The following is a 14493-nucleotide window of genomic DNA, read 5'->3' on the forward strand; positions in this document are numbered from 1 at the left end:
TCCAGCCATGTTAGGCTTTGGCACGTGAATTACGAGTGGATGACTTGTGTTATTTCAGAAGCCATGTCTCTTCTCCGTGTGCCAGCACGACTGGGGAAGCCCCAGGCAGGACCTGCCGCTGTGGCCAAGCCAGAGAGGGAGGGTTGGAGCCACGGCTGCCTCCACTGACCTGCGGTGGCAGCAACAACATTATTGCTCTAAACTGGGGCCAGCAACATTTCTGTAAAGGGCCAGAAAGGAATATTTTAGGGTTTGTGGGCCATGTGGTCTTGTCATAACTACTCAGCTCTCTGTATCAGGAAACTGGTCACAGACAACACCTAACCAAATGGGCATGGCTGTGTTCCAATGAGACTTTACTTACAAAGCAGGGAGTGGGCTGAGATGGCCCTTGGCCATAGTTGGCCTGTTTCTGCCATAAGCCATTGAGATTTGGCTTCATTTTCCCTAGCCTGCTGGATCTCACACTTTCATATACATCCGAATCACCGAGAGGGCTTGTTAGAACACAGATTGCTGGGCCCTGCCCAGAGCCTTTGGTAGATACACCTGGGTGGGGGGCCCGAGGATGTGCTTTTTTTTTTTTTTTTGAGATTTTTATTTGTTTATTTGAGACAGAGAGAGAGAGAGTGAGCACAAGCGGGGAGGAGGGTCAGAGAGAGAGGGAGAAACAGACTCTCTGCTGAGCAGGGAGCCTGATATGGGACTCGATCCTAGGACCCTGGGATCATGACCTGAGCTGAAGGCAAACCCTTTACAGACTGAGTCACCCAGGCGCCCCAAGAATGTACATTTCTAACATGTTTCCAGGTGGTATTGATGCTGCTGGTCCTGGACCATCCTTTGAGTATCACTGCCCTGGTCCTTCTTGATTGATATTTTATTTGTAAACTGGAGAGAGCTTAGTGCATGGCGGTGTTGTCCTAATGAAAGGAGATAACTCGGTGACATTATTTGGGGAGGTCCTGGGACTTTGTAAGTGTTCAGTAAAAGTTAGGCACTGGTCCCATACGGACAAACACACTCCCTTTCCTGTTGAAAGATACAGAATGGTAAAGGAAAGGACCATTTGCTTCGCAGGTGGGTCCTCACTAAGAGCACTTGGCTGTGGTCCATTTGCAATGGGCCTTCAATGTCAACTTGACTTCCAGTCAGGAGAATGGCTGTTACTCAGAACAGGTGGACCTTTACCATCTCACTGAGAAGGTGGCCATCGGCCACTGGCTTCTCTGAGGGCAAGAAACTCCAGATGATTGATTCCCTCAGGTAGGCCCTAAAATCTGAACAACACAACCCAACACCATTTGCGGTCAGGATGGGTAGAGCTGTCCTGAGAAGCTTCTGTGGGCACTGCCAGATGGGGTGTGGCTTGCAGCTGTTGGATGAGGGTGTGTCTGGACGTCCAGACGCGATCCCACCTACCACACCTGTGACCTGGCTGCTCACCTGCAACGGGGGCAACACGACTCCTCCCAGGCTAGTTGGGAAGATTCAGCGAGAGTGCCTGTTTGATGCCTGGAAAACAGTAAGCCTCAGGTTCCCTGCCTTCTAGAAGACTTCTGCCTGTCCTTCCTGGAAGTCAGCAGGGTGCAGGGGTCAAGGATGCAGCCTCCGGCCCCAGCGACTTGGGGTCCAAGCTTGTCCCTTCCACTCTGTTGGCTGTGTGTTCCATGCACATTATCCAGCGGCTCTGCAAGCCTGTGGCACCGTGTTCTCCCCTCAGTGTCGATGACTACAACCTTCGTTAGACTCACCACACGCCAGCGATTCTGCCAGACACCCTACCTGTCCATCTCCTTTCGTCCTCTGCCACACCCAGGAGTGGGTGCCCTTCTCACCCCCATTTATAGACGAGGAAACTGAGCCCCGGAGAAGTTACATAGCTTGCCCGATGGGGACAGCCCTCAGGTGGTGAGAGCTGGCTTCCAGTCTTGTGTTTGGGGGTAGAGCCCATCCTTCTGGCTGTGACACTGTGTTGCTCCAGTCCCAGCACTCACTCTGTCTCCTGGCTGTGTATTTTGGGGACCACCAATCCTCCCAGCCCCCCTGAGGTTTCCCTTATCTGTGCCTCCCAGTAAATGTTTGTTGAGGGAAAGTAGGAAGGTATTAATAAAAGCACGTACGAATGTTAATCCATCTTCAGTCTCTGGGGTGTGTGCCCAGGCCTTGTGGGAGGAAAGGGCACAGACACCCGTGTCTCTGTTCACGTAGCCGTGCAAAGAACAGTCTGCTACTCTGACCTGGGGGCTACTCCCAAGTTCCTCCAGCTTCTGGTGACTGTCTCCCACTGGATGCCAGCCGTAGGCACACTGTGGCTTGGCCTGAGTGGGGTTCATCTTTTCTTCTGCCTCAGGCAGCTAAACCCACATCTGGGTCCCCAGAAATGCTTCTGAGAAGGCATCATCTGCCCCTCCATGAGCATCAGGCTTAGTGGTGACCCAGGAACTGCCAGATCCAGTCCTGGACTGAGGCTGCTTGTTCTAAGGCCTGTGGAGAGGACCTGGGAGAGGACCTTCCCTTTCAAGGAGGAGGAGGAGGGAGCAGCCAGTCCCCTGTGCAGCCCAGCCTGGAGGGCACTTCCGGTCAGAAGCAAGGAAAAGCAACATCTCTGTGATTTATGTGATTAATAAGGACATGTTCTTCATCGTGCTTCCTTTGGGGGTCTTCCATATGACAGGCAATTCGTGTCAATGATTTTTATATTATTATCATTGTCAAGGAAATTGGAGCCATACTTAGACGGGGCGCATCGTTTAGTTTCTTCATTTATGTACAAGTCAGTGCTGGTAACTATTTCTTTTGAAGCCAAGTTGGAAGTGCAGGCTACAAATTGGCAAACGAAATCCCAGCTCCAAATAGCACGGTGGCATTTGCAAACCCTATGGCTTCCAAGCTATGTTTGCTTTGGATGCAGTGAGAACTGGGAAAGCTTTGGAAAAGCCATCTGCTCAAATCCCAGTGGCTTATGCTTCTCATTTGGTCTGAAATCTGGATTTGGGTGGGGGAGTGAGGGGTGGGGTGAGCAGTTCTGCTCCTAAAGCAGCTCACACCAAATGTCAGGGAGCCCTACTTCTCCACTCCCGGACTCCTGGCTTTCTCAGGGCCCTGAGTCATGACCACGTGGCTTACGGAGACGCAAACTGGCCTTCCCACTATCCCCGTGTCATTTGCATCTGTGCCCCTCACCTACCACTGTTACCCCTGGGCTGTCTCTTTTTTGTTTTTCCTTCTCCAGTGCACCCTACTGTGTTCCTTTTCCAAAAGCCAAGCTCTGGTCGCTCCTCTGCATAGAAACCTTCATCACCTCCCCACTGGCTATGCAGCCAAGTCCAGACTTTTTGGCCTGACATTCAAGGTTCCCAGTCTGGCTTCATCATAACTTTCCTGCCTCTTTCTCCTTCTCTTCCCAATGTTTCTCGAAGCAGACACTGTCAGTGCCCTAAGCGTATCCCCTGGTCCTTATCTCCAATAGCACATACCACCAGTCCTGGGCTTCCCTGCCCAAAGGCTTTCTCGGGTGTCTGGAGCTCATGCTACCAATGATACCAAGTACCAGAGAATGAACAATTCCTACTCCACCAACTCCACCCCCACCCTGGTAGTAGCCCTGAACTCAAGGGAGTTGGGATATAAATACCCAGCTCCCACTCCTTGCTGTTGCGTGACTCTGCAGTGTGTGTTCGGCATGGCTTCCGACCTTCCCCAGAGGCATCCAGCTCCCGGGACCCTCAGAGGCCCCCGGATGGATAACACGCGGTTTGTTGGCTGCCTTCCTACCCCTGCCTCACTTCCCGACTCCTCCATCAGGGTTTCCTGGAATCCCACCCTCCAAATCTACTTGTGGTGCATCGTTGCCCAGAGTTGGCTTCTGGAGGAAGCACAACCGTGATGCTCCCTGTATCCCTTTCCTTGGGCCACTGTAACCAAGTACCAGACACTGCGGGACTTAAAACAGCCGAAATTTATTTTCTCACAGTTCTGGAGGCCAGGAGGTCTGAAATCAAGGTGTTGGCAGGGTCATGCTCTCTGACAGTTCTGGGGGAAAATCCTTTCTTGCCTCTTTTAGTTTCTGCTGTTTGCTGCCAATCCTTGGTGTTCCTTGGCTTACAGTGACATTGTTCCTGTCACATGCCATCTTCTCCCTGTGTCTTCATGTGGTCTCTCTGTGTCTCTCTTTCCATTTTTTTTTAAAGATTTTATTTATTTATTTGTTAGAGAGAGAGAGCACAAGCAGGGGGAGCGGGAGAGGGAGAAGCAGGGAGAGGGAGAAGCAGGCTCCCCGCTGAGCAGGGAGCCCGATGTGGGACTCGATCCCAGCACCCTGGGATCATGACAGGACATTAGTTCTGCTGGATTTGGGCCCACCCCAATGACCTGATTTTTCCTTGATTACTTCTGTAAAGAGCCTACTTCCAGATAAGACCACATTCTGAGCCACTGGGAGTTAATTAGGACTTCAATCAATATTTATGGAAACCAAAATTCAGCCCTGCCTTTCCTCCTTGCTCTTCTGGGGCTGACATTTGCTCTGGCTACTTCCTTGTCCCAGAGTAAGAACGTCATTCCCTCGTGTCCCGCTGTGAAACTCAGATGTACGTTCAACACCTGCCTCTTCCACATACAGCGCCTTGGGGACATTCTCCACAGGCTGCACCCTTGCGTGCCTCTGAGGCCTGCGGGGGGGGGGGTCCCCGGTGACACACAGCTGAGCCCACAGTGGTGACAGGCACAGAGGTACTCTGGAAATACTTCTTGCGTGATGGTTGGAAGGATGCTATAAAACCTTAACGAACGAAAATGCTCGCAAAGTGGATTATTTTACATTAATTTTAGAATCAACTTGGGTTCAAATGATTATTTTTATTTCAACACTTACTGGCATTCTTTCTGGAAGATACAAATCTGCTTTTCTGTCTCAAGAAATCTAGTGTAATAAATAAACTTTTACCTTCCTTGGATTTTGGACACCTGAAGCATCTGAGGATTGCGGCATGAGCGTGGGTCTCAGCACGCAGGTGACACATGCAGAAGGGACAGGTGACTGGGAGATGTCTGTGGAGAAGGGGCAGACCCCAGCAGTGATGTTGCAGGCCTGCGTCACCAGCATTGTTTTCTGTCAGCTGGTATTTTCTCCTCAAAGTCGACTTCTGAGAAAAACAATTCTGGTGACCTGAAGGTCATGGGACCTTGAAGAAATGCACACAGACACAGTCATAGGTAGGTCCCAGGATGGCATTCAGTAGTAAATATGGAGAGCAGACAGTTCTATTTGGGCATACAAACCTTACAATTCTTTCCTGGATTTTTAAGAAAAATCTAACCAGCCCACACACAATTCTCCAGAGCCGACTCGGTGGAGCCTTGTTCCTGTGTTTTCTGCGGTGCGTGGGCATAACAAAGAGGGGGACTTCAGGGGTTCGGCCCAACAAAGCATTGTAGCCCTAGACCCGTGAGCACCAGTCCTCATTCCTGCAGATCCTAGCCACAGAATGAGAAAAAAAATAAAAACTGTGTCTCCTTGAGAGAGAGGACTGAGCGTCAGCTCTCCCCCACCTCCTCACAGAACCCTAGCAAGTTCTGACTGCTGGCGGGGAAGACCCGGACCTTCTCTAGGTAACTCACATGGGGATGACTCTTAGCACATGGAGATTGACCCCACTTACTATTCCCTGTAGCTGTATGCCGGATGCAATCACACTCAATCCCACAAATGCCCTATAGGAAGGATATTATTATCCCATTCTGGCTGTGAGAGAACAGAAGTCCAGTAGGGTTTGGTAAGGTGCCCCAAGTCATGTGCAGGGTGAGGGACAAGCTGGTTCAGTGCAGCCTGCTGGCCCCTAACTTGCAGCTGGACATGTTTGCTCCCACACTCAGGTCATCTCCAACCGAGCAGAACGCTGGACCCAAACATGAGACTCTGATTTGAATTCCATGAGTGATGGCTCAACAGAAAGCCAATTTCAGAAGTCCATGGCTACCAGCAGAGAGCACATGAAATGAAGCANGAATGCTAAAATTGGCAAGGCAGAAACTTCCACCCCCAATATTGTCTCATCTCGGGGAATATAAATGACATCTGAAAAACAGCGACTTCTCTGTGCCTCTCCTTCTATCGCCTGGTGCTCTGCCTTGGATAAATAATTTCCTCTCCAGCAATGAGAACCAAATTTGATTTATAAGCCATAGTCCAGATACATAAGACAACTTGCAAAAATCTGCCTATATAAATCCCAGCCATCCCAGGGGTGTTTATCGTTTTATGCATATGGAGAACAGGGAAACAGAGATTTAAGCCTTTTTAATCTGTGTTTATTGAAAAGTGCTTTGGTCTGTGTTTATTGAAAAGTGCTTTTGAACTACAGGCATTCAGGACCCCAAAGGGAAGCTGGAATGGCTCTGAGCCACAAATGGCCATGTTTCCCTCAGAGTTCTCCTGCCTCTATGCTTTTCTTCTGCTTGGCTTCCATTTGCCCCAAACCCTCCTTTGCTCTCTTTGAATTCATCCTTCAAAGCCCATGTCATATGAGATCCCTGGGTCACTGATGGGGCATTCAAACTCAAACTCTATCTTGAGCTAACGTGACCGCCCCACACATACACCATCCTCCTTCTTCTCTTGCACCCTGCACTCCGTCCTGGTGCTTGCCAGGCAGCTCTGTCGTGGATTCAAGGTCAGGAGGCAGTCAGTGGTGTCTTACGATGCGTTCGGAGAAGGCAGCACACCCAACTCCGGTTGGCTCATCCACAAGACCTGGCACCAGTGGGGACTCCGGCTTAAGCTGCTCGGTTAGGCCAAAGTTGCCTGGGAGGTAGAGGAAAACAGACATCCTTCTAGGGCTCACTTAGGGAGGGAGCAGGGCAGTGGTTGGACAGTTGTCTAGCAATACGCAAAGACCACCCAAGGACAACGGGCCAAGGTGATGTATTCAGAACTCATTCTAGCAGGGGAGGCAGCTACTGTCACTTATGTTTTGGCAGTAACTCACAGACAGATATAGGAGTGGAAAGCTGTGTGCTGGCAAAAAGGGAAGGCTTCAGGTGTGTCCTGTTGGCATGGGGAAGCGGTAAGCAGTCTAACTAGAGGCAGAGACAACCATACGATTGGTTGGGGGTGTGTATTTGGCTATCTCTGGTTGGTGCTAAGTTGGAAGCAAAGACACAAATTAGAGGGACTGTCAGTTAGAAATCAAATCCTGGCCAGTTTGGGCCCATAGTTACAGGGGTTATTGTTTGGCTGCCTGGACCAGTTGCTAGAGATAGTGGCTTGACTTTCTACAAGTCTAACTTGTAGACAGTAGGCTGGCTTCCTGGACTGGTTACTATGGATCATCGATTGGTTTCCTGAGCTAGTTGCTGCAGACTTTGGATCAGAATTCTATCTTCATATATGATGTGGCTATTATCTGTTTGTACCTTCAATCTCTCAGGTCAATATGTCCTTAGCACTAGCTCATACAAGGCCATGAGAAACGGCCACCTGAAAACATCAGCCCAGCCAAGCAGACTGTAGCCTCTGAACCAGATCATAAAGGACCTAGGATAGTGGTCTGAGACTAGGAGGCGGGGTGGACGGTAAATGACTTAGAACTCAGGAAGACAGTCATCTTGTTAGTCTGGGGCGGGAGAGGAGGAATCCCCCCACAGGGCCAAAGAAGGGATTTCCCTCCAATCCCAATTTACGTCGCAGCGGACCCCCTGCCGGTCGATGGGGAAGGCATTGTTGATGTTCTCTCCCATGGGTGGTCTTCATTTTAAGTCAGTGTTGCAGGACAGGGTTCTTGGGAAGGGGAAGCATGGGGGGTTCCCATGCAGTTCAAAGAATTTTCACCTCAAAAACACCTTACTAAGTGAATCCCCAAGGCTTTTGCCTCCCCAGCATCCATTCCCCCTCCCCGATTTGGAAATAGGACGCTATTTTTTCTCTCACTCTGTGAGTGAGAGAGGCTGCTTATCCTGGACTCTTGGGTTGGTGTGGAATGCAGACCTGGACAGCCAGTGCTTTTACTACTCCTGTCCGTGGCAATTGCTTCAGGGGTAGCATGGGACTCAAGGCAGTCTGACCAGAGCTAATCCTGGTACATGCGCAGGACTATTGAGCAAGCTGACTTATCTTCACTGGGGATATAAATTCGGAGCTTCTGGCAGACATTACAAGAGGAAATTGTGTTTGGAAATGAGTCAACAGATAGGAAAATAGAATCAAGAGGTGGGAGCACCTGGGTGGCTCAGCCGGTTAAGCATCTGCCTTCAGCTCAGGTCATGATCCCAGGGTCCTGGGATAGAGTCCCACGTTGGGCTCCCTGCCCTGCAGGGAGTCTGCTTCTCCCTCTGCCCCTCCCCCATTTGATCTCTCAGTCGCTCTTTCTCACTCTCTCTGTCAAATAAATAAATAAAATCTTAAAAAAAAAAAAAGAATCAAGAGGTGGTAAAGATAAGATTGAGTCATGGTGACCTCACTGGAGTCCCTGGATCCAGCCTTGCCTGAAAGCCCTGCTTCTAGATGTTTTGATTAAGAGGAATAACTTATGTCCTTTTTAGTTTTAAGCATTTTGAGTCGATATTCTGTATTTTCCACCACAAGAGTTGTGATTAATATACCCTTCTTTGGGGAAACAAAAGTACATTTACTGTTGATCTCATCTGGGGTATGTACCCCAGAATCTGTTACTCTCTTTCTGACTCTTTTCTTTCTCTTTCTGCCAGAGTCACTGGTGAGTGCCCTATTCCTGAAAGTGTGAGAATTTGGTGCCTACCTGGTAGGGAGATGGTTTAGAGATTAAAGTAGGCTTGGGAAGGGAGATTTAACTAAATGATTTCTAGCTTTTGTTCCCACTCAATCTAAGACTTTGAGCCTACCTACCTATCAGACGAGATAACAACTAACGGTCTTAAATGATGAGAGCCAACATTTACTCCGTGTCAGGTGCAGTTCTAAACACTTCCATCTATGATTCTTTAACAGCCCCAAGATGTAGACGTTGCTGTCCCCTTGCTGGAGGCTGCATGGCTTGTACGACAATGCATGGATCCAGATTGCCTGAGTCTAAGCTCTTAACTGCCAAGCTACAGACTTGCTATGCACTGCGCTTGCTTTAGGACCCTCCCCCTTCCCATGCTGATGGACGACTTGCTGCTTGAGCCCCTCACCTTCTTTGCCCCACTCCCTGCCTCTCAACGGGACTTGGGCCTTCATAGGAGAAGATAGCAGTGGGGGTTAGAGGGGGGAAGACCAGATGGGCATATAGCAGGAGTGAGGAAGGAGACGGCTGGGGCAGGGGAGGGAGAGATTTTCTTTAGAGATTATATTAGGAGCTGAGGGACCTGTAGGAAGAGATAGGTCACATCAGGGTGTGGGTGTTACAGGTTAAAATTCCTTTTAAACGATTCTGGTGGGAGGAAGTTAGAGACTTTAAATTATTAGTATTTTTAACCCAGTTATTTTTAACCCAGACTGTGTGTCTTTATAAAGACTGGACCATAAGATCAGGATGGCATAAGAGTCTGATTGTCTATTTCTCCCTCCCCCCTCCCTCCCTCCCTCCCCCCCTACCTCCCACCCTCCCTTCATCCATCCACCCATCCATCCCTCCATCCAGTAAGCTAGAGCAAACAACCTGCCAGCAAGCCATGGGGAACATTGCAATGGGATGAACTTGGAGAGATAGGAGACCGTGGCCAACCTAAGCTGTCTGGGCCTCGCTCTCGGGGCTTAGGGGGGAGTGAGGTGAGAGAGTGTCCCCTTGGCTTAGGGGCATCAGCTTAAGGGGAGGGGTAAGGCTCTCTCTTGGATTTTGGCTGTTTCCCAGCCCATTCGGGGTCAAGGTCTACCCTGAGTGGGTGTCGTGTGATGCTTTGCGGGCTGCCGTGGCTCCAGGTGGAAGGAGACATCAGTTATTTCTGGAAATTCTGCTGTCAGGCAGCGAACGGTTCCTGCTTTCGAGGACGATGCCCTGTGCTCTCCTGGGCTGAGGATGCTAATGGAATGAGGGGCGTCTTCTGATGGACGATGCCAACTCCATGGTCAGAGCCGGGGTCAGTTGGCATTCTGTCTCTTGGATGTGAAAGGAGATGGTTTCACACTGACAGTTAGAGAAGCAATGGACGTCGGAATGGGCCTGAGCATGGAGGCTGGCACTGTTTGCGGGAGAATCAGGCTTCTGCGAGTGCCCAGGAATAACAGACTGGAGGCAGGGGTCAGTTACAGTCTAAATGGCTTCAGGGCACATTGTAGGTGCTCCGTAAGTACTGGCCGACTTAAACCGAAGGGAGTTTTGTGATTTGGCTCCTTCACATGATGCTTACAGGACAGCCGCCTCCAAGGCCAAGCAGCAGAAGCCGAGATCAGGAGCCGGGCCCCCAGCACAGGTGTTCTTCGAGACTGATGGCCTGTCACTGGCAGAGTACTGCTAAGGGACCTAGAAAGTGTCTGTGGCTCTGGGCCTCCACTTTCTTCTCTGCGAAGTGGGGCAGTTGCACGAGTTCCTCTTTTACCGGGCTGCTCTGAGAAGCGAGGCCACACGCGTAGGAAACTACCTGGCACCTGGTAAGCGGGCGGGACCAGGCATGGAGGCAGAGCGCGTGAGCAGTCATGTGGGGAAAGAAGGCAGAACGGGGGTGGGTTGAGGGCCCTTGAGATCTCCACAGATGGTTCTATAGAGTAGGTAGGGCTTTGCCCCGGCTCTATGGAGGTGTGATTGACAAATAACAATTGTATGTATTTCAGGGGTGCCGTGTGACGTCTTGATGTACGTATAGGTTGTTTAATGATTCCCATAATCAAGCTAATTATCACACGAACATGGTACAACTTTCTTTTTTTTTTTTTAAGATTTTATTTATTTATTCGACAGAGAGAGACAGCCAGTGAGAGAGGGAGCACAAGCAGGGGGAGTGGGAGAGGAAGAAGCAGGCTCGTGGCAGAGAAGCCTGATGTGGGGCTCGATCCCAGGACCCCGGGATCACGCCCTGAGCCGAAAGCAGATGCTTAACGACTGAGCCAGCCAGGCGCCCCCTGGGTACAACTTTCACGTGTGTATGGTCAGAACCCTCACGATCGACTCTCAGCCGATTTTACGTACACGACCCGTCACTACCAACTATGGTATTTTGCATGTGAGGACGTGCTCAAAGAGAAGCTCAGAGAGGTAAAGCGATTACGGGAAAGTGGCCGCCCCTCCAGACCCCTGAGCCTAGAGTGTCCGAGGCCTCCCACTTCCTCCGCCTGCTTTGGCCCAGATGCTATACCTTCTTCAAGCCTCCCTGGAGGGACAGCCCTGAGTGCTCTGCTTGACCCAGGGTCCATTGGATTCTCCCTCAAAGACATCCCAGACCCAGGCGAGCCTGCGGCCTGCAACGACGCCAGCAGGCCTCTCGCTCATAAATCCCCCTCCGTGGAACGGGGCTGGGTTTTCTTTGTTTGGATCTAAACCCTGCTGCTCTATTGATTACTATAATTCAGCCCTAATTGGACTTCTGCGAAGCACACGCACAGACAACCGTGGGCCTTGAGGCAGCATGGCATCCATTATTAATACGATGACGCTGGCCTTTGCCCTGCTCCGTGCCTTCCCCTCGGGAGCTCCGCAAAGCAGAGCTGCTGAGTAATGTGCCTTCCCTGTGAATTCATCTCTTCGAAGTATTTGTTTCCTCTTGGAGGAGAAGGACGCAAACCACACAACTAGGACCGGACTCCTTAATTGCCTCTCTGCCGGCCTGGGCTGGGGAGACGCGCAGGCCCTCTCAGAAGCAAGGCCTGGTCTTCGAGAGTGACAGGGCTGCAACAGAGCCCTGGGCAGGCGCGGGAGCTGGTGAGGGCTGAGAAGCCAGTGGGACAGAGGCCAAGAATCTGTACCTGGTTGCTGGTGGTTGAGCCACAGAAGGGTCACGTTCGGCCAAACGCTGAAGGCCACACGCTGGGCCTGGGAGGGTTCTGTGGGCTGAAGCAGAACAGATTTTCATTATTAGGACAGGTGTGGGTAGCTAACCTCCTAATAAGAGCTCGGAGACAAGTGAAGAGTTTCGGGGCCCACTGAGGGGTGCAAACGTCAGCACGGGTGGTCCACCCACGGCCCTTTGCACCTGCCGCATTGGTGGTTCTGGTGATCGGGCCGAAACCCTCGCATGGAATCTGCCGGGTAGAATGGGAGGGTCAGGGGGAGCTATCCGATGGCCACAGGCAGCCACTTTGTGAATAAGAGAAGGGAGCTGTCCAGGGGCAGGCTTTCCATGCCTCCTGCATCTGGGTCTCCTTCCCCGCCCAGGTGGATGGAGTCAGGCTGCCACCATGAGTGTACTCCAATGGGGCCACAGGACAGCTGCATATGCTGCTTAGACCCTGAGAGGGACGGGGGAGGGCACAGGTTAGAGTAGGGTACGGACTGACCCCAACACGTACCCTGGGGGTTGGTTTTTCTAAAGCCAAGTTACTTACTCTCTGTTAACACTGGCAGGCAGGAGATGGGATCACCGGGATCCCCCTGGAATATTCTGGCCGGCTTTGGGGAAATAATTGCAGGTAAGAATGACAACGTCTGCCCTCCTGCTGCTTGCATTAGAATGGGAAAGACAGACAAACAGACACTTAACAAGTCAAGCATCCACATGGACAAGGGCTTCAGAGAACCGAAGGGCTGGAAACAGCTAAACAGGACTGTGATAAGAAATGAAGTGACAGGGCTGCCCTAAACTTATCTCAAGTCTTCGGGCCCATGTTTCTGTGCCCAGTGCTACTGACTGCCCCCTGAGGGCTGGCAGCAGAGGCTGGAGCGGGTCCGACTCCGCAGTGTGCTCTCTGTGGGGAGGGCAGAGCAAGGATCAGACAGGCCCCGCAGAGTGCTCCTTCCCCAGCTAGCCCCTTGCAGGACTCTCTCTGTCTCACCTCCTCTCATACTGCGGGCACTGACTCTCTCTCGCAGTGCACAGAGCTGATCCTTAAGAGCAGGGGCTGGGCAGGACCTCTGCCTGTCCTCCGTGCTCAAAGAGTAAGCGGAGACAAGACATCAGGGAAGGGGGCACCATACTGGTGCAAAGAGAGACGGGCCACTGAGACCCTTGTCTATGCAGCTCTGTGAACTGATCATAGCTGTCCCCGAGGACCTTCCCAGGAGGCTTCAAGCTGGAGCATGCCTCATGCACCATCAGCATCCAGTCTCCCACTAGCAGGCAGGAGGCCATCTGCCCTGCCTTCTAGCTCTCCCCAGGCGGGTCCCCGGCCGCCGCAGCAGGACCTGGTGGCAGCTGACTTCTTGGCATCTTTCTCCTCTTCTGCCTCACCATTCCCTCCCCTAGAATGAATGCATGCCAGGGCCAGAAGGGGGGGGGTCCTAATCTCGAGGCGACAAGCACGGGGGCAGGGGGCTATGCCACCTTCCTGGGGTGAAGGTGGGGTGGTGTGTCCCTCAGAGGCCTCTTGCTGGTCTTGCATGGGCCAGCACCTTGCCTTCAATCATGTGTCTTTGAACAGTGGTCCCCATATTGTGTCAGTACAAAATCTCAAATCGTTTGTTGGAAAGAAAGCATCTACTCCCTTCTAGTTTTGTCTCTGTGGGGGAGGGACAGAAATTTATGGCAGAGCTGGTGGGAAGTAAGGCCATCTCCCAGCCTCAGCACTCCTGAAAGCAGCCCACCCCCTCTCCCTGCCTTCTCCACCATCTTCCACCCCTCCGTCTTCCTTGCTTCCCCCTGGGACGTGAACTGGTCCCCAGGGCCCATCAGTCCGTACCCCACCCGTCTCACCATTGGTGGAGGCAGTGGCCACAGGCTGCTAGCATAGGCAGGAAACCATGGTGCCTCGCTTCACATTTCAGGTTCTCTTAGCCTCCCTGTGCCTCCGTGGGCTCACCTGGAAAATAGGGTAATCCCAGGCGTTGTGAGGGTCAGCAGAGCAGCGTCTGGCAGGCGTGAGGGCTTCACATGTTAACCGGCACGATCACATGCCCTCTGTTTGTCCCCGCTGCCCTTGTCCTTGCCCTTGCCCAGGCTCCTCTTCCTCCGTCTGTGCTATTACAGCAGCGAGCCCAGGGAGCGCCTCCCACCTCACGTCCCTATCCTTCTTCCCCACGCCTTCCTCCCCGCTCCGGAGATCTGTCTCCAGGCCACTCAAGACGCTTCCCTGGCTCCAGCTGCTAGCAGGACAAAACCCAGCCCATGGCTTGGTGCCCACACAGCTCTCCAGCTCCCCATGTGGTCAGCACCCTGGGCTCGCAGAGCCTCCCTGGGCTGCCAGGCTCCTGCGGCCACGGGTGGCCCAAGCTTCCTTGGCATCCTCAGTAGACTGAGTCAGCGTCTTGGCTCTTGATGGTTGTCGGTAACTGCTGTGTGATAAAATTCACATTCACTGAAGTGTCACTCAACAAACGGAACCGAAATCTATAGATTTTGGAAGCAAAATGACTGCAACAGTTTGGATGTCAGAAAGAGATTTTTACTCCCGAGCCACATGGAAACCTCGTGGATGGACTGCTCAACCCACTCAAGAAGCCTTGCACTTCC

This window comes from Ursus maritimus, unplaced genomic scaffold (assembly GCF_017311325.1).
Source record: "Ursus maritimus isolate PB19 unplaced genomic scaffold, ASM1731132v1 scaffold_19, whole genome shotgun sequence".
Taxonomy (NCBI): domain Eukaryota; kingdom Metazoa; phylum Chordata; class Mammalia; order Carnivora; family Ursidae; genus Ursus; species Ursus maritimus.